At 35.7% G+C, this 24,328-nt stretch overlaps 2 protein-coding genes across 3 annotated transcripts in view; one reads left to right on the plus strand and one right to left on the minus strand.

The window, feature by feature from the left end:
• Positions 1-2,707, plus strand: part of LOC126778769 (neurofibromin-like) — a 76,559-nt gene extending 73,852 nt beyond the window's left edge. Inside the window, exon 63 of one of the 2 annotated variants that reach the window (XM_050502400.1) lies at positions 87-2,707. The gene's annotated coding sequence lies outside the window, so the exon portion shown is untranslated. The remainder of the gene's footprint in view (positions 1-86) is intronic. The other variant, XM_050502401.1, reaches the window with a different exon arrangement.
• The window catches only part of LOC126778942 (fatty acyl-CoA reductase wat-like), a 280,657-nt gene that overhangs the window by 94,968 nt on the left and 161,361 nt on the right, over positions 1-24,328 (minus strand). The gene's annotated exons all lie outside the window — the stretch shown is intronic.

A 24,328-nucleotide genomic window follows, 5' to 3' on the forward strand; every position in this document is an offset into this window, starting at 1 on the left:
CAAATTACTATGTATGTAATGTTTTTATCGAAATAATTAAGTTTGTTCATTAAAGTGTTTATTTATAAGTATTATGTAATTTACAGGACGCGTTGGCAATTGCAGAAAAAACTGCAAACGAAAATTAATAATACCAAACCCATACCTTAAAAAAAATGGTGCAAATATCCACAAACGTAAAAAAACAATGAATCGAGGAAAGGAACAAAGCATTCTGTGCCCTATTGCTAAAAGGCCTAAAGTATATTTTTGATTCAAATGTAAATATCATTTGCTAAATCGTTTAAAAATAATAAAATTAATTTGCAACACGGCATAAAGTTCATATTGTTCATACCAACAGTACTATACAAAAGGGTTATGTTATATTGAACAAAGAACATCTAATCCTCGTTTCTATTTACATATATAACAAAAGAAAAGGTTATTGATATAGGCCCTTCTAGCACCGGGACACAGCGTTATATATAATAATAATTAATATGCTATTAGTTAATTACTAAATTTACGCGCAAAATGTATTTAATACCGATATAATTACAGTAAATACACAGTAGCACTTCTCTTTTTTTCAATTTCAAGTTCAACTAGTTCCGTTACAAACTTCATCGACATTCCAAATGATTTATTCGCGAATCCATAATGATTAAATACGACTTAATTGATTATTTATATCTCGACCAATGACGTCATATCCATGTAATGTCAAAGCTCTTTATTTATCTTTAATCCTTGTTTTAGTTCTCACACGTATTTTAGATTTCGACCAATGACGTCACGCCGATTCAAGGTCAATAGTTGTTTGTTTATCTGTCACTCTGACGTCATTGGAATCGATTATCAATGTTGATCGAATCGGCAACAAGCCGAGCCCATTATTGTTTCACTTGAATTTATATATATATTATTGTTTTCATGCTGGATGAAGTAAATTTATTTTTATATATATCGGCCGTGTGAACAGGCGTTAAAGTAAGTGTCCTGTGCTCCTGCTTCTGAACTGCTTGAGCTGGTCATGTTATATGAGATCACGTCGGGGTTCACCAAAGGGGTCACCAATTATACCTTTTCCTTACCTTAAACTTCAATTAAATTCGACGTCCGATTAACACCTGGGTCACAGAGCGCCTGAATATAATTACACATGTGTGCACACGGCACATATACATTTCTATAAACACAAAATCTAGACAAGCATCCATACATCGATATATATTTTGCCCATAACACTTAGGTGCAGTTAGGTTTTGTTTTCTTTTAAAACGTTGCACAATGATGATTAAAAAATGCTATGATAGTTTTAAAGAACGCGTAGCTGATAGTATTCGAAATGACCCGAACATATTTTTGGAACTTTTTTAAACAACAAAGAAAAAATGGCACTAAACGTATACCAAACGAAATGTCTCTAGATGACCACGTAGTGAAGGGAGGGAAAGATATATGCAACGCTTTTGCTAAATATTTCGCATCGGTATAAATAGAAAGCACAAATTATGAGGGAGTAAATAGTTCATCGACATTAATTTTGAACAATCGAACTCAATTTCGGAATTCTTATGCACCATTTAATAATTGTAAGCTTACTGAAGATGAAGTTTTTAAACAACTCTCTACCTTAGATCCACTTAAGGGGTCCCTTAAGGGGGCCCAGATTATCTAGCTCCGATATTCCTGAAAAAATGCGCTAAACAATTGGTTGCACCACTAACACTTATTTATAATCGTTCTTTGCAAACAGGTATATTTCCAGCTAAATGGAAAATTGCTCAAGTAACTCCGATACATAAGTCCGGAAATTCAAAAGATATTACAAACTATAGGCCTATATCTATTTTATCCGTATGTGGAAAGATTTTGGAAGGCATCTAAGATATCCGGTCTAGTTTTTAGGCAAATGAAAATATTTAAAGACCATAACTTGTCAATTCTTGTGTTCAATAGTATTGTACGTAGTATCCTTGAGTATTGTGGCACTGTTTGGAGTCCAGGATACCAAGTTCACTCTGTACCACCTATCGTACACGGACTTTAGATGTAGCCAACTGTTTTCATACGAATCTCGTCTTACTCATTATAATGTGAGGTCACTCAAGGAGCGTCGAAGGGTTGCAGATGTGATTTTTTTGTCTAAATTAATAAATGGCCTAATTGATGCACGCAGTCGCAGTGCCTCGTGACGGTAGCCGCTTACAGAATCGCAAGACGTTTTGTTTGCCTCATACAAGAAGCAATCCGCTGTATAGAATGCTATCTTTTGCTAACTGTTTTAGAGATACTATAGATATCTTTAACGATAATATCAGGGCCATTAAAAAGAAAATGTCCACACAAAAGGGTTAATTTTTAGTTCTATTTTTATATTATTTAGTTACTTTTTAGTTTAGTTTAATTCTGTTTTGCTTTTTAGTTATTTATTTTTATTTTATAGGTGATAGTTTTTATAAGTTTTCTTATGTTTGTTCTAATGTTACGCTGTAATTACTGTAATGTGTGTGTGTGTGTGTTAATGTAATTTTTTTTTTTGCTTTTAAGCCCTCATATAAGCATGTAATGTCCACATCGAGAAGACTCAATTGTAAATATTTTCAGTTAAATGTATTATTGTATGTCATTGTCGATTGTATAGTTGTAGTCAGTTTTGTGAACTAAATAAAAAAATAAATTAAAAAAAAAAAAAATAAAAAAAAAATAAACCCAGGACATAGTATAAGGAACATATTTTAAGTAGTTGAATACAGACGCGAGTTACTATATAAACAGATTCATGTAACGCTTAATTATTTACTTATATCATAGTGTAATATTAAGGTTTGTGTGCCATATTTATAGTTATAGTTTGTGGAATACATATATATCGGAGAGTCGTTATCTTCACGGTCGCTCATTGTGGGGCGTCAGCAGGGATCCGGGCAAGAAATAAATACTTCGTATGTTCCAAAGTAATTTTTATTACACAGTGTAGGTAAATCACAACACAACTTGACTCTAAATACTTTTCAATATACACAGTACAGTTCCTAGGCTAGTTTTGCTTATTCAACCGATAGTACCGTAATGAATCCTCGAATAATGAGTGCACGTTCTTTTATTAAAGTTTACCCTCTCCAATCTAGGCTCTGTACACGTCACATTGACGTTTGTGTATCGTTGATATTCCGAACTATTGACCCGGATGCGACACGGCCATCCTCTGTTACACGCGTCCTCGTGTGTTAATCTGGAACAAAAGCAAATACCGCACAGTATCATTCACGCTCGGCCATATCTGACCACTCTACTAAAATAACTGAAATAAAAGTCTTGTGTCATCAAATAATTTTTATTCTAAACACAAATTCTATAACAACATTGAAAGATTACACAAACGAAAATAAGTGATTGACTACTGCTGCAAGTTCTCCCCGTACAATTCATGTACACAGTAACTAAATCATCCCTGTGACTGTGAAATCGACACATACGCACGTACACTTAAGTCAACCCTGTGACTACAAGTGTTCAATGATAGTCATCCCTGTGACTCACAAATCAACAGTCATCCCTGTGACTCTCAAATCAACAGTCATCCCTGTGACTCTCAAATCAACAGTCATCCCTGTGACTCTCAAATCAACAGTCATCTCTGTGACTCTCAAATCAACAGTCATTCTTCTAGAGTACTTGCAGCAATGTCAGTTGAAGGTTCTGAAACTTTTTCAGTATCACATATCGGTAAATCACATTTTTCATTTAAATCAATGACTACTTTAGCTCCTGGCATTTTCCTAACCCTACCATGCGCGTACTTATAGGTTCGTTTGGAATTCAAAGCCTTCAACAGGTAGCGGTTACCATCCAAAACTTCTATTATCTTAAATGGGCCCTTGAATTTAGGGTCTAATTTGGTTTGATTTCTTTCTTCGTTTTCAATTAATACAAACTCGCCTACTGTAAATTTATTAAGCTTTGCCTTTGTACTATTAAACCTTTCCCTATCATATTCAGCCGATTTTCCTATATTGTTAGCTGCGCTTTCTCTTAGTGCGTCTAAATCAATGGACATTTCGTCATTTTGTACCTCGCTGGTCATCAATGACAGTGGCCTGGCTACCCTACCGATCATAAGCTCGAGTGGTGAGCACTTAGTAACCCTATTGATAGTACAATTGAGAGCTAATTGCACGTCTCCTAATGAATCCTGCCACGATTTTTCAGAGTTAATCTCTACTGCCGTAAGCATCGACTGCAGTACGCTCATGACTCTTTCAACCTGCCCGTTCGCACGAGAAGAGCCGGTGGCAATTAAATGAAGGTTTATATTTTTGCTATCACAAAATTCCCGAAATTCTTTGCTCGCAAAACACCTCCCTTGGTCAGCGATGATACGAGTGGGTGTTCCAAAAAGTGCTACACTAATTGTTACCCCTTGAATACTACTTTTTGTGTCAATATTAGCAGTGTGATATAATAAAACGAATTTTGTGAAGGCATCAATTACAACAAAAGCGTACTCTTTTACATCATTTTTCTCGCTAAGTTTGCCTGTGGCGTCGATGTGAATAGTATGCCAGGGCGACGTAACCTTAGGTATGGGGTGAAGTTCGGCTTGTATTTTACCTGATCGAGATTTAGCTACCTTACATGTTACACAGCTATCTACAAACCGTTTTACATAGCGCGACATTCCCTCGAACCAATAATGATCATACGCTTTCTCGAGCGTTTTCTCCCACCCAAGGTGAATAAGGGAATCATGAATGTTATTTATGACCGACTATTTCAATGCATGTGGTACAATCGGAAGACACCGTGTCCTACCGTTACGTTGTACCTTTCTGTGCAGAATACCGGATCTAAGGACATATGTATTGGCTGAACTATCTTCCAACCTACCGTTATTCATATCATCGTTAATTTTGATTATTTCGCTATCTTGCTGCTGTTCAGCGGCTAACCAATTTGAAGAGAGCTCGACTATATTTACTCGCTTGTACTCTACTTTACTACAAGGGCGACTATTGTTCGATGACGATGGTAAAGGGTTTCGAGACAAAAAGTCAGCATGTGCCATGTGTTTGCCCGGTCTATATTCGACATCGAAGTCAAAACATTGAAGATAGGACCACCACATATGCACTCTAGGCGTCAAATCCACTTTACGTTGGGAAGACTTTAATGAATTACAGTCCGTCACTACCAAAAATTTACGTCCATGCAAGTATTGTCTAAAATGTTTGATAGCATTTACGACAGCGAGTGTTTCCAATTCGTAAGAATGGTATCGTGATTCCGCGGGAGATGTACGTTTGCTAAAATAAGCTATGACATGACGTTTATTGTTATGAATTTGAAATAAAATAGCGCCGTACCCCTCTGAACTTGCGTCTGTATGAAGTTCTACAGGGAGACTAGGACTAAAGATTTTTAAAATCGGTTCATTAGTCAATATTGAAATTACTTTTTTCTGATTTCTTCATGCTCAGGTTTCCAAATGAAATTGCCTTTGAGGGATGTTAATCTATAAAGTGGAGCCATTAAACACGCAAACTGTGCAACAAATTGTCGAAAATAAGAAGCTAATCCTATGAATTGCCTTAATTGCGTAACGGTTTCAGGAGGTGGTAAAGCAGTGAGTGATTCTATTTTTCGCTTATTTGGTCTAACATTACCGTTTTCTACCTCAGAGCCTAAGAACTCAATTTTAGATTTAAGAAAAGAGCATTTTTTAGAATTTAAAGAAAACCCGGACTTGGTGAGAACTTCAAGGACGGTATTAAGTCTGTCAAGTCCCTGTTCTTCCGATTCAGCCTGAATCATGACGTCATCAACGTAAACAATGACGTAATCACGTGCCAAGTTTCCTAATGCATTTACGATAGCTCTTTGAAATACAGTTATAGCATTCTTCAAACCAAAAGGCATAGTCAGAAATTCATATTGACCATCAGGAGTTACGAAGGCCGTACGCTCTATCGACTCCTCATGGCATGGAATTAAATGGAATCCACTAGCACAATCGAGTTTAGTAAAGAATTTGGCTCCTTGTAAACGCGATATTAAATCAGTAATGATGGGGAAGGGATATCTATCAGAAATGGTATTTTCATTCAGTTCCCGGCAGTCAATACACATCCTGTCGGACCCGTCCTGTTTTTTAACTAACAAAGCTGGGCTAGCAAAAGGCGAACAGCTTGGCCTAATTATATTTGCCTGTAAAAGTTCGTCAACTTTATTTCGCATAACGTTACGTTCCTCAACCGATAACCTATAAGGACGTCTTTGAACCGTTTTGCTCGGATCCTTTAACCGTATCTCTAATTCACCTGTCATGACGCGTGTAGTAGGCATACCGGTTACAAAATATTTCGAATAACGATTTAATATCTTTAAAAGTTGTGATCTATGTTCAAAGGGTATATCTGTATCGATACATTTAAAATCAGGCCAAGAGTTTTGGATAGTGCAGCTATTAACAACATTATTTTTTAACAATTGAAAGCTAGTACTCGTCATCACAATCGAAAATCCTAAATTCAAAATTTCACGACCAATCATTATGTCACTGCGTAAATAAATATCAGGTAAAACATGTAACAACAATTCTAATGAGTGCTCATTAATCATAACTTTAGCTAAAATTTGGTCTGTTGATTTTACACTGCTTTGGCCAATACCAGTTAACGAAACAATATTACAACTACGTTTTCCGCTAAACTTCGTAGCCAAACTTTCCTTTATTAATGAACACTCAGCACTAGAATCATAGTGAAAAACATAAGACTCACCGCGATGTTGAAGGTATCCAGTAGGAGGTTCTACTACGCACAGGTCGACACGACGCTCGGCCGATGTACTAGCACTGGTGTTGCCACCGCGGGAGCCAGTTCCTGCAGTACAGCGGCTTGCCACATGTCCCAATACTCCACACTTGAAACATCTGATGCTCGTTGATTTTTCTACACGATGAGAAGTGGAAGCCACGTCAGTCTTCACAGGAGATTTTGGCTTGTAGTTTTTGGGCTTCGATCTACACTCAGCCTGCCGGTGACCCAATTTCCCACAGCCAAAACACTTTAATGTAGGCTGCTTGTAAAATTTTGCTCGCTTGCTATCCGTTGTTGACAACGCCTCTGCTGCAGGAGCTTTTCGCTTTTGATACGAGAAAGCCTGCAATTCTTTTTGTACTTGCTGGCAGGAAGTAATTTCCGTTGTAAAAGCAAGGCGTTGTAATCGTGAGTCGTGTTGAGAAATGTGCGCTAGGGCGGTTGCTACGGCGATCTGTTCTTTGGTGCAATCTTTCCAACGGCTCATCAATGAGGTAATAATCCGACTCGCGCATGCAGCTAATGACTCGTTGTCTTTTAATTTTTCACTATGTAAGTTAATGAGTTTTTCACTATGTAAGTTGTCTTCGAAACAAATATCCGCTGTTGCACACCAAGATCTCGCGTCACTTTCTTCTTTATCAGGGTTGAATTCCGGTAGAGTGAAGCGACGACTTGATTCATGCGGTCGTAGCGTAGAGATCAGCGCCATCATATTTTGGTTCTGTTTTTCAATAAGTTGTCGCCATAATTCTTCATGATTTAGCGGTTTCTCAGCCCGTCGAGATCCCACTTCTGATATCGGAGACTCGTTATCTTCACGGTCGCTCATTGTGGGGCGTCAGCAGGGATCCGGGCGAGAAATAAATACTTCGTATGTTCCAGATAATTTTTATTACACAGTGTAGGTAAATCACAACACAACTTGACTCTAAATACTTTTCAATATACACAGTACAGTTCCTAGGCTAGTGTTGCTTATTCAACCGATAGTACCGTAATGAATCCTCGAATACAGAGTGCACGTTCTTTTATTAACGTTTACCCTCTCCAATCTAGGCTCTGTACACGTCACTTTGACGTTTGTGTATCGTTGATATTCCGAACTATTGACCCGGATGCGACATATATATGTAAATAAGCAAGTTTAGTATCTTTAGGTATTTTTTTTTTCATTAGATAAATGCATTTACGCGTTTCCCCCATATGAAGGTGGGTATGTGGGACTGAAGGTACTCAACGGCGCTGGAATTCCAGCAGCAGTTCCCTCTCCGTTTGTTCGGGGGGCGTCATCGGATCGCTTTCTTTCATGCGACATGACACTCGCAAAAAAAGACCATTTTCAACCACAACTCCTAGGCGAATATGGAGTTAATCACGCTCGGCAACGAGAGATCTCCACCGACTACCACCAGGGAATATTAGGAAATTTACCTTCTCTATCAATTGTTTTTCTCTTTTTTTTTGGAAGATATCGCCGAACTTTAGTGTTATCAATAAAAAAAAAATGGGAAGTACGGTTAGAAAAACGGAACATGTTCGGAACATGCATATTCATATATGTTTTCCACAAATTATTCTCATTAGGGCTAATAATATTATATAAATTATATATAGTTATGAAAAACATCGTGTATTTTATAGGGAAATATTCTATATATTATTTCACTGGTGGTAGGGCTTTGTGCAAGCTCGTCTGGGTAGGTACCACCCACTCATCAGATATTCTACCGCAAAACAGCAATACTTGGTATTGTTGTGTTCCGGTTTGAAGGGTGAGTGAGCCAGTGTAATTACAGGCACAAGGGACATAAAATCTTAGTTCCCAAGGTTGGTGGCGCATTGGATATGTAAGCGATGGTTGACATTTCTTACAATGCTAATGTCTAAGAGCGTTGGTGACCACTTACCATCAGGTGGCCCATATGCTCGTCCGCCTTCCTATTCTATAAAAAAAAAAAAAAAATATAAGATTTTTCTTGTAGTTAAAATGAATTAAAATTGTATGCCATGATTATATGGCTTGAGTACGTTATGTAGTCTAATATCCGGCTTCAGAAAGGATGCGTTCGTGACAGGTCACGGATCGAATGGACCAACTTTGAAGAGGCGAAGCATTTCTTATATGTCTTACAATCGATATTATTAGACCACTAACAAATAATATTGTACTTATTTACTAGGTGGTAGGTTTTTTGCAAGTCCGCCTGGGTAGGTTTTTTTGTTATAGATAGGAGGACGAGAAAACGGGTCAATTAATGGTAAGTGGTCACCACCGTCCATTGATATTTGCTATTTAAGAAATATTAAACATTCCTTACATCGCCAATGCTCTACTAGGTTTGGAACCCAAGCCGATATTTCCTTTGTGCCTGTAGTTACACTGGCTTACTCACCTTTGAAATTGGAACGCAACAACACAAAGTGTTGCTGTTTAGCGTTAGCATATCTAGTTTGGTGGTACCACCCATCATCACATCATCACATATTCTTCCGCAAAACTGCAGTATTTTGTTCCTAAGATTGACGGTGCATTGACGTTGTAAGGGATGCTTAATATTTTATACAATGCCAATGGGCGGTGGTGATCACTTACCTCCAGATCATCGTCTATAAAAAATATCATTTTAAAATGTAGCAACTTAGACTAGACGTTATAATTTTGTTGCTTTTAAATCAAATTTGCGATGTTGCAAGCTTATGTCAACTGTCTATTGTAATGCATTCAAGGTTATTACCAACTGACAAACGTCACGAACGCATTCTTTCAACGGACGGACGTGATTTAATTTTTATATTCTAATACCAAATTAATATTAAGCGAGCGTTCACAGCTATTGTAAAGCCAGCCAGACTGTGAGCGAGCATTACGCCGTTACTATTAAATTTTTCGTTCACGCCAAACGATATAACACAACTACGCTGTGTGCAGTACTGCTTTGTCTATTGTAGTACTACGCCATTACGCCGCGGACTCTGATTGGCTAGCAGAACCGCTCGTCAAAAAGCCGATCAGCTAACGCTGTGTGAGTGCAATGTCTCTATATCTTATTCCAATCGGAGTAGTAGCAAAGTTAAACAAACGTAGATTTACAAATTGCATGTAATTTTCTAATAGTTCTGCTGTGTTACTCACTACAAACAGCTCTTGATTAATTTACCGTTATTTATAACACAACACTATTCCACTTAACTAGTTATAACCACATTAATTTAACTTTCGAAGTACCGATTACAACTTCGCGGACATTGAAAACGCCATTTTTTGTGAATCCATAGTGAATATCATAGATTATTCGAGATCTCGCGTCAATTGATATCGGTGACAAAGTCGTTTATTTGGGTTTATTCCTCTGGTGGTTAAAATAGGCTGTACTTTCACAATAGAGGCTCAAAGTGGTCCAGCTGACTTTACGTTACATGTGAACGCTTCCTAAGTGTTGCTATTTATTGAATAATGCTCGACAACATTCGAAAACTTAGTTTCTATATTTTAGCGATTTTGTCGCTAACACTCACGTTTTAACAGCATCAATGAATAATTATATTTTTATATTATATGACATTAAATTAAACGATGCTTTTATAATAGCTATGTCAGGTGCTAGTTTTTTTAATTATTCATTCGTTTTTATGTTAAACGCGATTTGTGTGGAATTCCGATTATTGTCACTAGATGGCGATGTTTTTATTCCATACAAATCGCGATATTATAATTAAATAAGGAAAAAAACTAGCACACAAATCATTTAATTTTCGATATTTTATAAATTATCTTTGTAAAATTTTGACTTTTAAAACTCTTAGCGATTAAGACGTTGTTATTTTAAATTGCCTGAAATACATTATAATTCTTGTGTATAATATTAGTGTGGATTACTTTAGGGCCTTATAAATTTGTTTAGCGGGTTATTAGTTAAACAATTCCGTCTCTTTCTTTCTAATTACAAATCATTGATGTCAGAAACAGCCGCTAAACGACGTTTATAAGGCCGTTAATTATAAATTGTGCAAATCTATTAGCTGACAGCAAATTTGATTAAATATTATACTAACGCGATTTTCCCACCGTACCACCTCAAACTATATGGACTGAATAAATAATAGTCATATAAAGCTTATATAAAGAATAACTATATAAAAAATGCTTATTTACTTACAGCTTTTTTTAGTTACATAGAAATATTAATTATACATAAATACATAGAATTTATTACTCGGTGCAATAGCTGTTAATTTCTTTTCAACGCGTGGCTATTGCCACAAAAGGAGAAAAGGTTTAAAAATGGCGGAATGTTCTTATGTTAGTACGGTCAGCAAAATAAAAGGTGTAGTTTTTAAACTACATATTATTATTAATACTAAATTTATTAGAGTTAGAATAAATAGAGAAGAAAGAAGAGAGTTTAAATAATTATAATAATCTGGATTAAAAATAAAATAATAAGAGTAATACTCTACAATCGTCCTTTGACAAATTATAAATAAAAAAATAGAAAAATGTATATTAATATGTATTTTTTGTGTATAATGAGTTATAGGTTGAGTTAGGCGTTATTGAAAAAAAATATATACAAATAAATTTATTACAAATAGTGTATTCGTTTATAAAAGAAAATAATGAAGTTAATTACAGACAGTGCATTTGTTCGATTAATGTAAGTAGTTATGATGTTTGTCGGTAGATGGCATCACTAGTACATTGTGCTTTTCGTAATCGCGCTGGCCAAACCCCAATTAGACCACACCACATACTTACCCTGTTTTCGCCGGCGGAAACGAGTAGTGACGTCACGACACCGCTCGTGGCTTTAAGTACGGTGCTTCGTTTCCCACCATCCCACCGACTACGTTCTGAGCCGAAGTGCGATCTCGTAGCCCGAGACGGTTCAAATTCAAGATGGAGGACGCTGTAAAGGCCAGGAGGGCCAACAGCATAACACTCATTAAAAATAAAGTGTCATTATCACAATTCTTTGTTTCAAGTGGTGTTTGATTTCTTGTAGGCGGTTATTAGGTAAGCTTTTGTTAAAAAATATTCTCTATATATAACAATGACGATACTAATTATCGCACTTGAAATACAAAAAGTAAGCTATTTATCATCATTAAAATATTTGGGTTGTTTTTCTAACCGTAATAGCATGAGATCGGCCGCCATTTATAAATCGTTTCTCTATTATGACATATACATGATGAAACATTATAAATATTTAAATAGCTTCAAATATTTGGTCTAAAATATTCGACCTACATATATGAATACAATATTTTTTAGAAATTAACATTTTTTTTTAGAGAAAATATATTATAAATTGTTAAACAGAAAGAAGTGGATCAGTTGTAAATAAATATTTTATGTATTTTAAATCGATGATAAAAAATTCATTGTTTAAATGAAACTTTTTATACGTACAGTACAAATTAGCCGATATGTCTTATTTGGTCCTTAATAAATATTGTAAATAAAATATAAATTTGTTTTTTATTTACCACCTGTCAATGTCAATTAAATGCTAAATAAATGAGCCACCTGGTGGTAAGTGGTAACTGCAAACCCAAAACCGTCGAGAAGCCTTGGAAACTAAGATGTTATGTCCCTTATGCCTGTAGTTAAACTGGGGAGTGAAATCAAATCAGAACTTATTTGAGTATTCTTAAAAATACATTTTAGATTTAAAAGCACAATTAAACCTAGCGATCACGAATGTTCAAAATGTTCAGACTTTCAGCCAAGCACTAAACTACATGGATGCATCCAAGATCCAAACACTGGCATTTGATTGATTACGCTATCGTGCGCCAAAAAGATATCTCCGAAGTCCAAACCACCCGCGTCATGTGCGGTTCCCACTGTTGGACCGACCACTGGGTTTGTAGTCACTAAGCTAAATCTCCGTCTTCTTCGTTCCCGAAGATCCGAAAGAGCGAAACCTGCATACAAGATTTCGAAACTAAGAAGAAATATGCTGAAGCCTTGACCAGCGCACTTATATCAAATGAAAGAACCGGTGATGTTGAAGCTGATTGGGGTTCTCTGTCTTCTCAAATATTAGATACTGCTACTGCTACTACAGGTCTAAAAGTCTGCAAGAACGAGGATTGGTATGATGAGAATGACGGAGTCCTTACTGAGGCAATTGACAAGCATTGGCGTTTTTTACAGGTGCGTAGCAGAACACAGCCAGGCCAAGGCGTAGTGGGGATCAAGCAAGGTGACGTGGAGCTGCGAAAGCTATCTCGAGAGATTAAGGTGGCGGGACATAGCGCGACAAGTGCAGTGGCTTGCAGACACTAATCAGCTAGGAGAGTTCTACAGTGAGGTTCGAAGGTTGCTCGGTACATTCCGCTTGTGAAAAGTGCCACTTCGTCCAGCATCTGGCGATGGGCTTCTTAAAAGCAGGGAGGAAGTACTCAGGCGTTGGGCAGAACGCTTTAACTTTCTGCTCAATGTAGACCGAACATTTAATCTGGAATAAATTTATTCCTTACCTCAGCTCCCTACTTTTATCAAGCTGGATGAGCCGCTGTCACGTGATGGGGTTGTTTCAGCCATCAGATAACAACAGAATAAGCGCGCGGTTGGCATAGACTTCATACCGGGAGAACTACTCAAATACGGTGGTGATAAGTTACATTCGGTTCTATGGGAACTTTTAACCCATATTTGGGAAAAAGAACAAGTCCCTGATACGTTCAAAGCATCTATCATCAGGGCACTGTATAAGGGAAAGGGGGACCGTTCTGACTGCAACTCCTTCCGCGGTATTTCACTATTATCGGTCCCCGGAAAAGTCCTCGCCAGAATTCTTTTAAACCACCTTACAGAACTTTCGGAAAAGATTCTGCCTGAAACCCAGTTTGGCTTCCGACATGACCGGGTACATGTGAGGCTATCTTCTCAGTGCGTCAACGGCTAGAGAAAAGCAGAGAGCAGGGTCGTAACATGTATCTTTCTTTGCTTTGTCGAACTTGAGAAGGCATTTGATAGCGTGCCTTGTGAAGCTCTTTGGACTGTTCTAGGAAAATTGAGATGCACGGAGAAGTTTGTGCGACTAGTGAGACTACTGCATGACGGAATGAGGAGCTGCGTCACTATTGACGGTGAACAGTCGGACTTTTTCCCCTGTTTGCCCTGTACTTTGCAATTGTAGCGATCTCCTACAGAAGACTCCCGCGGGAGTTCGCATCCATTTCCGCACTGATGGCAGCCTTTTCAATTTAGCCAGGTTAATGGCCCGAACAAAAATATCTCACGCAATGTTTACTGAGATCACTTATGCGGATGACTTATGTTTTGTGGCAGAATCCCCAGATGGCCTGCAAAAGCTCATATCCGAGTTTCATGTGTCCTGCCGCAAGTTTTGCCTAAAGATCAGTGTCAAAAAGACAGAAGTAATGTCTTTGGATATCCACGGCCGTAAAACACTGGTCATCAAACTTGGAGATGACGTACTAAAGCAGGTCGATCAGTTTCGTTACTTGGGGAGCACTGTTACATCTAAGTGCGAATTGAATGCAGAAATCAACAGCAGGATCGGTGCTGCAGAATAATATGTCGATTAGTCGTTAAGAAAGAAAGAAAAAAAGAAAGAAAGTTCGTATGCATATGTCATTGACATGTCATTATTTGCTAACCCCTGTATTAAATCCATCTACACTGGCTGAAGAATCATACAATAAAGCTCAAATTTAATCAAGAAACCTATTACTATTGAACGGCTTTTTGGTGTGCTTAAACGGAGATTTCCTTGCCTACATGTCGGACTAGGCTTAAATATACAAAATACTCCACCTATTATTGTGGCATATGCAGTGCTTCACAACATAGCACTTTCTAGGCAAGACAATATGTTTGAAGAGGACACTGCCTTAAATAGTGTCGAGGATCTACAATTTCCTGAAATGATTCATGAAGGAAATGAGAATTTTATTGTGGAATCAGCCATAATTAATACACATTTTGCTTAATAACAATTATTTTATTTTAGTATTAATTTATATTACCTTTGAGCATAACTAATAATTCAGTCCGTTTTTGTACAATTAACAACATAACCTATTATTAATATTTCTTATCTTAACAAATCAATACATATTTGTATAGTCTATTATAAAATTTAAAAACAGTGCACCTATAATAACAATAACAATTAGAACATAAAAATTATTTTGACTAACAACATTATATATATGTTTTTGTTAGTAGTAGTTAACAAAAAGTAATTATATTGAAACAGATTAAAGTCGACCAAGCAAATTTTTCCTCCTCAAATGTAGTATTTCTAATTCAATTTTATATTTGTAAAAATATTTTTTAAATTATATATTTATTATTAAAACAAACTTTGACCATGAATTGATCATTGGACATAATTGGCGGAGATCTTCCTATGCATGTTAAGTTAGCCAATAAGTGAAGTATACAATTTTTATATTTAAGATTGTACTAAGAATAAGAAACAAAATTGTATACACCGTTGGCTGTTCAATAATCCTATTTATTAAAATAAAAATAAAAAATCTAAGATTATCTATGGTATTAATTATAGATTCGAGATAAATGACATTTTAAATATTAGCGTTGTTATCTGAACTTTGGAATTTAAGTTGATATAGGTAGTTAAGTGGATGCATAAAATATTGTAATCAAGAACAATTTGTAGTACATAATATGACGGATGTGCGTGTATAATATAGATATAGATAGCTATGAGCATGGAATATTTAATTTTGTTTGTTTTTTCTCTACTCCAAGTCGATAAGATATTTGCCTCACATACATGTGGAATTAGTCAAAGCTTAGAAGAATACTAACTCTTCGTTATATCTACAACTACGGTAAACCCCCGGACAACTACTACTCTTATTGGCATAATCCTAACAGTAATATGATTTTTCTTCTAGTGATATCTGCGTACAGGGAGCCAACTCTCGGATGCAGCCGTCATTAATATAAAATTAATCCTATTATAAAACTCATATTGGAGAAGAGCCGATGAGCCAACTTCTACCGTTACGAAAACGAAATCTTATGTAATATGAAAATGTTGATATATTGAGAAATTGTTTACCAAACTGATAATGAAATTACAAGGAATTCTTCTCATTTACCTTCTCCCTCCTTCTTCACGTCTACTCCCTAGAGCCCGAAGTTGATTGCAAGTTCTATCGTTATACTACTGTTAAATTTTTAGGTAATTCTTGGAGTATCTCTAGGCGTTGTACGTGTTTTTTGGGCTAATTCGAAAATAAAAATCGATTTCGTACCTGTGGATATTGTGACCAATACAATGATAACTGCAGCGGTGGAGACACACGACAGATCTATAGCAGGAAACCAACAGCCAATTGTTTATACAGTTAGTGGCAAAAGAAATCCACTGAATTTCGGTAAGTATTGTATGAAGCGAATTGCCCAATAATTATTTTCGTGTTACCAAATCTTTGTGATCTGTAACATATTTTTCATCCCCAATTTTGAAAGTAATGTAGAACTGCTATGATTTACTCTTGCTAGAAATATTTGTACTTAAGATTTTATTTAATTTGAGGTTTTGTAAGCAATATCAAATTTATAATGATATAACTGACAGACGGAATATCTCAGTTCCCAAGGTTGGTAGAGCATTAGCGATATAAGGAATGGTTATTATTTCTTACATCGCCAATGTCTATGAGCGGTGGTAACCACTTACCATCAGGTGTCCCAGATGCTCGTGCACCTGCCTACATAATTGAACAAAATCGTATAAAATATAATATCAAGGTTGGTAGAGCATTAGCGATATAAGGAGTGGTTATTATTTCTTACATCGCCAATGTCTATGAGCGGTGGTAACCACTTACCATCAGGTGTCCCAGATGCTCGTGCACCTGCCTACATAATAAAAAAAAATTGAGCCAAATCGTATAAAATATAATATCCGCATTACAGGGGAACCCGTAGATATTATGAAAAATGAATCAAGGGCTCTCGTACCTACAAAAGCATTATGGTACTGCGGCACATTTGCTACCCCATATAAGTTTCTCTACTTAATACTAACATTGATATTACATTACATTCCTGCTGTTATAATTGATGGATGCTGTTTGTTGATTGGACAAAAAGCAAGGTATTGTTAATACGTTTGTAAGACTTTAAACATAGAGCCAAATTGATAAAAACAATCGCTTGATCCTTTGTTGTTGATGGTTTCTTGAATGATTTCGGCCACACGGACATTTTGTTGGACTAGCCAACTGAGCAGAACATTTTAAAGTAAAGGCATGTGTACGCAAAGTGCACTCATAAGGACGGCACTCATGGGACGGCAAATCCGAACGGAAATCATTCAGACGCAGAGCGAAACTTTTGATATACAGGAGTGTACACACTGCTAACTCCAAACTATTAGAAGTGAAGCGAAGTTCGACAGAAAAACCCAAGAAATACTTTTGGAATCTTAAAAGCTAACCACTAGATCAAAAAGGGAACCATTCCGTCATACCAATTAGGAGAACGATTTTAGATAATGTGTTTTTTTTTTTATTTTCAGGTTATTTAAGGTACACAATTTGGTGCGATCCCTTTCGTTGGCGTTAGCGTATTTCACAAACAATGAATGGAACTTCCACGACGCGAACACTCTGAGTCTACACAACAAGTTATCGGAAACTGACAAAGTAATCTACAATTGTGATATTTCATGTGTAGACATGAAGGAATTCGTTTTTGGTGTTACGGAGTTATAAAATATATCGTAAAAGACGATATGGAGAACAGAAGTTACGCCTTATGGAAGCAGTCGGTGTTGAGAATAGTACATTATGTAGTACTCCCATTGTACTTGTACGGGTTATTTAAACTGACGTCGGCTGTCATTAAGTTTATATATTTTGTTGTTGTCATGTTTTGTAAGTACTTATTTGTATTATTTTAAATTGGTACTTTGCGATACATGGTCATGTGAAAAGTCTGTTTTTATGGCATCCACAGTATTTGGTCTCGATTTTGCAAGACCAAATAAGCGAATAAATCTTATTAATTGATAAAGATTTCAATTGCCCGAATATGTGTTTTCTGGTAGGTGTTGATACCCTACGTCCTTTTCTATATTTCATACCCGTGACAATGTGTATGCAAAATCTAATAAATGACAATGGGTGGAGTCGTTCAACAAGCTTGAAAAAATAAACAAATTTACACATTAATAAAAAAAAAGTTCAACACACACACTTATACTTGCGTGCACGCATACATAACCATGGACATCATATTTGTTCCATTTTTTATTTTTATTATTTCTTACTTCTTACTTTATACATTTATTTTTCTTTCATTGTTTCATTCATTAAACGGGAGTGGCGGCCTGGTGTCTTGTAGAACAGCTTATCTATTGCAAGCACCAGTCTTCACGTTTGTAATTGATATTTAAATGTTAAATGTCAATTTGGAAACTTTTTGTGAAAAAATAAATAAAATATATTTTTTTTTAATCTATATTTTATATTTCCCTTTTAACAGGGATAACTTAAATTATTATTATTATAACAGGATGTCGTATACCTGACATTTCACGATATTCTGCGGTGAGTTACGAATTTCTCCATCCAGAATAGCTCTATAAAGATTTATATAATAATAATATCCTGGGACATTTTTCACACACGGTCAACTGATCCCAAATTAAGCAGAACTTGTACTATGGAAACCAGACAACTGATATACTACAACTTTTGTAAATACATACTTGTATATATAATTACACCCAGACTCAGGACAAACAGACATGTTCATGCGCAAAAATATTTATCCTGGGTGGGAATCGAACCCACAACCTTCGGCGTGAAAGGCAAGCATCCACTCATCACGCCAACCGGATCGTCAGATTTATATGGATTTATTATATACTAGCAGAAGCTGCGGCCTCGCCATCTTGGAATTCAGTTTGTGACGAAAATTCTTCAAAATCTGCATTTCATCTTTCACAATGCGTATTTGAATTATACACATAAAATATTTAAATAGCTTGTAACTCACAAATAGCCATATTAATTTAAAAAGAGGCAGTTCTTTAAAAATCACATAGATAATATATAATTTTTATGTTATAATCCCAACACTTGTTGACTTCTAGAAGTTAGATCATAGTCCATACACGTATAGTCGATAGTTAAATAAACAAAACAAAAATACTATGACGTCACAGAATATTAATGGTCTATGAAGTCACCATATATTAACCACCAATTTTCATTAAAACTAAACTAAATTTAAATATTTTCCATACATTTAACAAAAACAGATAAAAAATTTATAGCTTATAATACGATAGCTTCCCTTTCTTTAGCGACGGGTATAATGTTGGCTGGAAATAGAAAAAAAGTACTTTAATTAAAACTATTACTAGATTAACTTAAGAATTTTACGTCACTATCTTAAAATTGGAGAAAATCGGGTTTAATTTGAACTATTTAAGCCGGGATTTACTTTATCTAGAGAAATAAAAAAAATAAAAATAGTGGGAGTGCCAAGGTACACGAGAGTTGATGTGTAAGCATGCGAGCTCGTGTACCGATCTCACGCACGCATTAACACACTCACAATAACAAATCTTACGCTGACGTCATCTGACGCTCGAACTCTTCACACATATAAACTAAATACCCGAAAGGGTCAAACAGGTGTAGCTTTGCATCGGTAAAGCCATTGCTTTATTTATCTGAAAGACTTGTAAGCGAGTGTTTGAAGTAGATATAATCGCCACCGGACGGTAAGTGGTCACCACCGCCATATAGATATTGGCACTGTAAGAAGCAATAACCTTTCTTTAAGTCGCAAATGCGCCGCGTTGGTAACTAAGATGTTATGTCCCTTGTGTACGTAGTTACACTGGCTCACTCATACTTGAACCTGTAACACAATAATAATAAGTATTGCTATTTGGTACCCAGACGGGTTTGCACAAAACTGCTAAGTCTAAAAGTAAAAATTTTATTTAATTTCATGTGGTTGACATAGGACTTTTTTTAATTTAATTCCAGTTGTAATTTTTTATTAGCCAACTGCGCGGGACATTTTATAGGACACAAGTGTGTGCACAAACACAGGTGCACTCTCTATTCCCTCACTCTCATAATCCGATGGGACGACAATCCGACACGACCGGAAAGAGTTCAGGCGCAGATCCAACGGCTTTACGTGCTTTCCGAGGCACGGGAGTGTTCACAATTCCAACTTCTAGACTCCGGGCTGCTACTGAGATTTTTCGACATAAAGTCCAGTAACTTTTTATCAGCCTTACCTGGGGTTAGACCTCGGGGTCTGCGGCATATCTAGCCACTATACCAACGAGGCAGTCATTTGGTAGCATATTGCCAATATAACTCAAGAGGTGAATACTTACCATCACACTATTTATTATATTTATTTACAACCGACTATTTTATCAAGTCATACAATTAAAAACAATTGTAACAAGAACAAAAAAAAATTATAACTACAGAAGCGGTTATAACTCGCTTATAGCTTTTCGTTTATTTCAAAAGATTTTTAAATATATATGTAAAAGATATTAAAAGTAACAAAAGTGTTTGGAAGGTTACGTCCAATCGCTTGTCTGGAACTAGCTTAAAATTTAGTTAGGCATGAGCCACACATATTAACAAGTGAAATTAAAAAAAAGCTTGTAAAAAGAACGCGTGCAATTATATACTCTAAGCTTAGCGATAGCGACGCAATAGTCCACGAAAGACGCCCAATGTTTTACTTAATTATGGCAAATACACACTTATCGAATTTATATAAAAATCTATTGAAATAATACGAAAATACGACAACAATAATAAAACGACCGTCTAAATTTTTCGTATTTATTTGTTTACAAACTAAAATAAATATTTAACAGAATACTCGGGTAACTTTGTTACGACATATTTTTGCACAGAAAAAAAAATCACACTTAAAATTACAGATAATATATACAAAATTCGTCTAATTATAATACATATTGTAAAATGAAGTACATTAATGATTTAAACGGCGCTAGAAAGAGTCTGATTCATTAAATATACAATTTAGTAAAAAAAAACTAAATCTCAATTTCAATTCTACTGCAATTACTTATCGACTTTAAAAAGCTTTTATATAATCTATGGTTAAACAACGAAAACTATAAATACTAATCGGACAGACTACAGTTGGCGACTATAACATTATTACAGATTAAAAAAAAACTAGTTATTTGGTTGAAATTTAAAATAATACTATAAATTCATTTATTTACACTTGTAAGACCATTTTTCAATATGATTTAGCAAAAATTAGTCTTCGTGAAGTGTAAATATGTCAATATAAAGGTAGGTTCAGATAAGCGATGTTAATCGACAGCCGCTCGGATACGATTCAGATGTAAGCGGTTAACATATCACTAATCAATATGATTGCGTTCATTTATTTAATCATATGATAATGGCAACATTAATTACGTCATAAATAGTAAATTTGAGTGTTCATATAATGTACATACTATATATATATGTTCATATAATGTACATACTAAATACAATGTTTAGCGAAATATCGCTTAAGACAATCGCTTTGGTATTAGAGAAATTCGCTCATATCTGAATAAACCTTATATATTATATTAATCATCAGGAAACTGTTATTAAAATTAATTGTGCATCTGTTTTTACATTAAATTTTTAAATTGATTCCATTTTTAAAATCATAATTGACATATTGTTTTTTTTATAAATCCATTCTTTGAAATCAAATCTACATTTATAAATTAAAATTTTAAAAAGAAATGTAACAATTAGTTCCTTCTCAATTTATTTTTATCAATAATAACTGATTTCTGCGATAGATACTAGCTACGGGGTATTTAGAAAACAGGGGAAGCCAATTAAATAATAATAATTATCATGATAATAAATCCTTTTTAGTATATATATATTATATTATATATTACATATATATTATATTATGATATTGTGATATTACAGTTCAGAAATCTTAAAACATTTACTTTTTATGTATAAAATTTATTGAATATAATCCTATTTGATTTATGCATTGAACGAAGAGACATTTGGTCATTTCCTTCTAAAACTTAAAATCCAAATGTAATATAAATTATCATGATAAACACCAATTAAATACTTAGCAACGTCCAATATTACCCATAATGTGGTTGACCACTTCCGTCGATGAGGCTGTACCACCCACGTCCGAGGTGAGGACCTTGTCAACGTTGATTGTCTTATTAACAGCTCGTCTTATCAGGTCAGCATGGAAGTGGTGACCGAGGTGTTCTAGCATATCGATGGAAGCGTTAATCATAGCTATTGGGTTCGCGAAATTCTTGTCAGCTATCGCTGTGCCTGGAAAGATTCAAAAGAACAAAAAATATAAAGTTAGTTAATGTCACATGCTGCTCTAATGTGGTTTAGTGGCTACACCTCTTCTTGGTGCTAGGATTTTTTTTTATAGAATAGGAAAGCGGACGAGCATATGGGCCACCTAATGGGTAGTGGTAACCAAACGCCTTTAGACAATGGCATTGTAAGAAATGTCAACCATCGCTTACATAGCCAATGCGCCACCAACCTTGGGAACTAAGATAACCCCTCGTGCCTGTAATTACACTAAAGCTGGATAGTTGAAATGATTATGCTGTGTTGTGTGTGTGAGCTTATGCCACTATGCTAATCCAATGCATGTTATTGGATGTGACACATTTGACAGAATATCATCAGAGTCATGTAGGTTTTCCTTCACAGATGAGCAGGAGATAAAGCCCAGCGGAGCTCGGATTAAGCCCACAGCCTTCAGTTAAGATTCACTGCTGATATGTATGTATATATATGTTATAAGAATAGTTGATCTCTACAACAGCGCTAAAAAAACGCACGCTAATTTAAAACCGCCATTTTGTTTGGGGACAAAAGAGTGAGGTAATTAATTCATTATTGGCGCGACTTGTGATTTGTTGAATGTGTTCGAAGTAATTTATATCAATATTTAAAAAGACCAATTCGAGGTTTTTATAAAATCGGTTTCACTTCTGTATGCTAAATGTATTATATATTATTTTATAATCTTACCTAGCAACAAGTTGCATACAACAGTTGTCGATAATCATGTCGTTGTGTTCAATCTCTGGGTACTCCTGTGCGAGCCAACGCGAGGTTTCTAGGAACAGGCCATCAGAGAGCTTCATTATATTCGCCTTGTGAACTGTCGTTACCTGAATTATTGAGAAACAAGAAACGTTTATTTAGTAAAGGCAAATAGTACAACGTAAACAAAAAATGGTAGGCACGTAAATGGATCAGCTGATGGTGAGACATCACCAACGCCCATGGACATTGCCTGCTGTAACATATATTAACCAATCCTTACAATTTTAATGTGTCACTAAACTTAGGAACTGAGATGTTATATAATAATAATATCCCCACCGACGTATCTTTACGTTGCCGACATGGTGGGGCTTGTGCGCTTCAATGATTCTTAGGGCTATGCCAATAGTGCTACTCATGTTGGATTGGCCTAAGATGAGAAGACAGACTAAGAGAGATACAACCCAAGCCAAGGTGGAACAGCGTACGCCGAGGGCTCCATGACTAAGGGGGTACTTAGTCGTTAGTATGCGAACTTTAGAGACAAGGGGACCTCTAATTTAATTTACCCTTATCACAGTGAATGCAGGGCTCTGCTGTGATTGACTTTTATGTCCCTAGCCACTTGTGGAAATAATATGATAACTAGGTCCAAAACTAAAAAATATATACAGGCGAACGTGCCATTGTTAGAAGAAGAGTCCACGCAGACTTCTAATTCATCCTCCAAATCTTTATTCCCATTAATACCCTCTTCATCACCAATTTTGTATACATCTTCACCAAATTCATCATCAACCGGTGCTCAAATGGCAGATGCTGCGCAGGAGACAAATTTTGTCAGTGAACCTGTGCCCACCACAAGGTGGCGTAAAAAAACGTAAAAAGTGGAGTATGGAAATGAATAAGTTCATCCTACGTACCTACCTATATCTTACAAATTTAGAATCAGACACAAATTCATATCTTTCTTCATTACATATAAAATTTATAGATAAATTAATAAAAAAATAAACAGTTGCGCTGTTTGTTACATAGCGACAAGACGTATTAACTATTGGTGCTTTAATATTATTTGCCAAAATATAATAGTTTTCAACAATAACTTTGTAAATATAAAAGTGATTTACATATGTTTAACGTTGGTCAAGTGCATCGTGATCTACTTCGTGCGTCAAGACGTTAATGAGCTTCATATTGAAAAAACATACCGCAACCGATAGGTCATTGACCACACATAAACAACGTACAAAACTGATAACTATTTTTGCCCGGTCAACTTAAACAGTTGTTGGAACAGAGGTTTCGAACGCACCGCATACGCAGTCGACACAGGTTCAAATCTCACTTGTGCGTATCTATTTTTTTTTTTTTTTTTGGTTACGAAGTAATAATATGGAGTTCGCCTG

Source organism: Nymphalis io, chromosome 27 (genome assembly GCF_905147045.1).
Source record: "Nymphalis io chromosome 27, ilAglIoxx1.1, whole genome shotgun sequence".
Classification (NCBI taxonomy): Eukaryota; Metazoa; Arthropoda; class Insecta; order Lepidoptera; family Nymphalidae; genus Nymphalis; species Nymphalis io.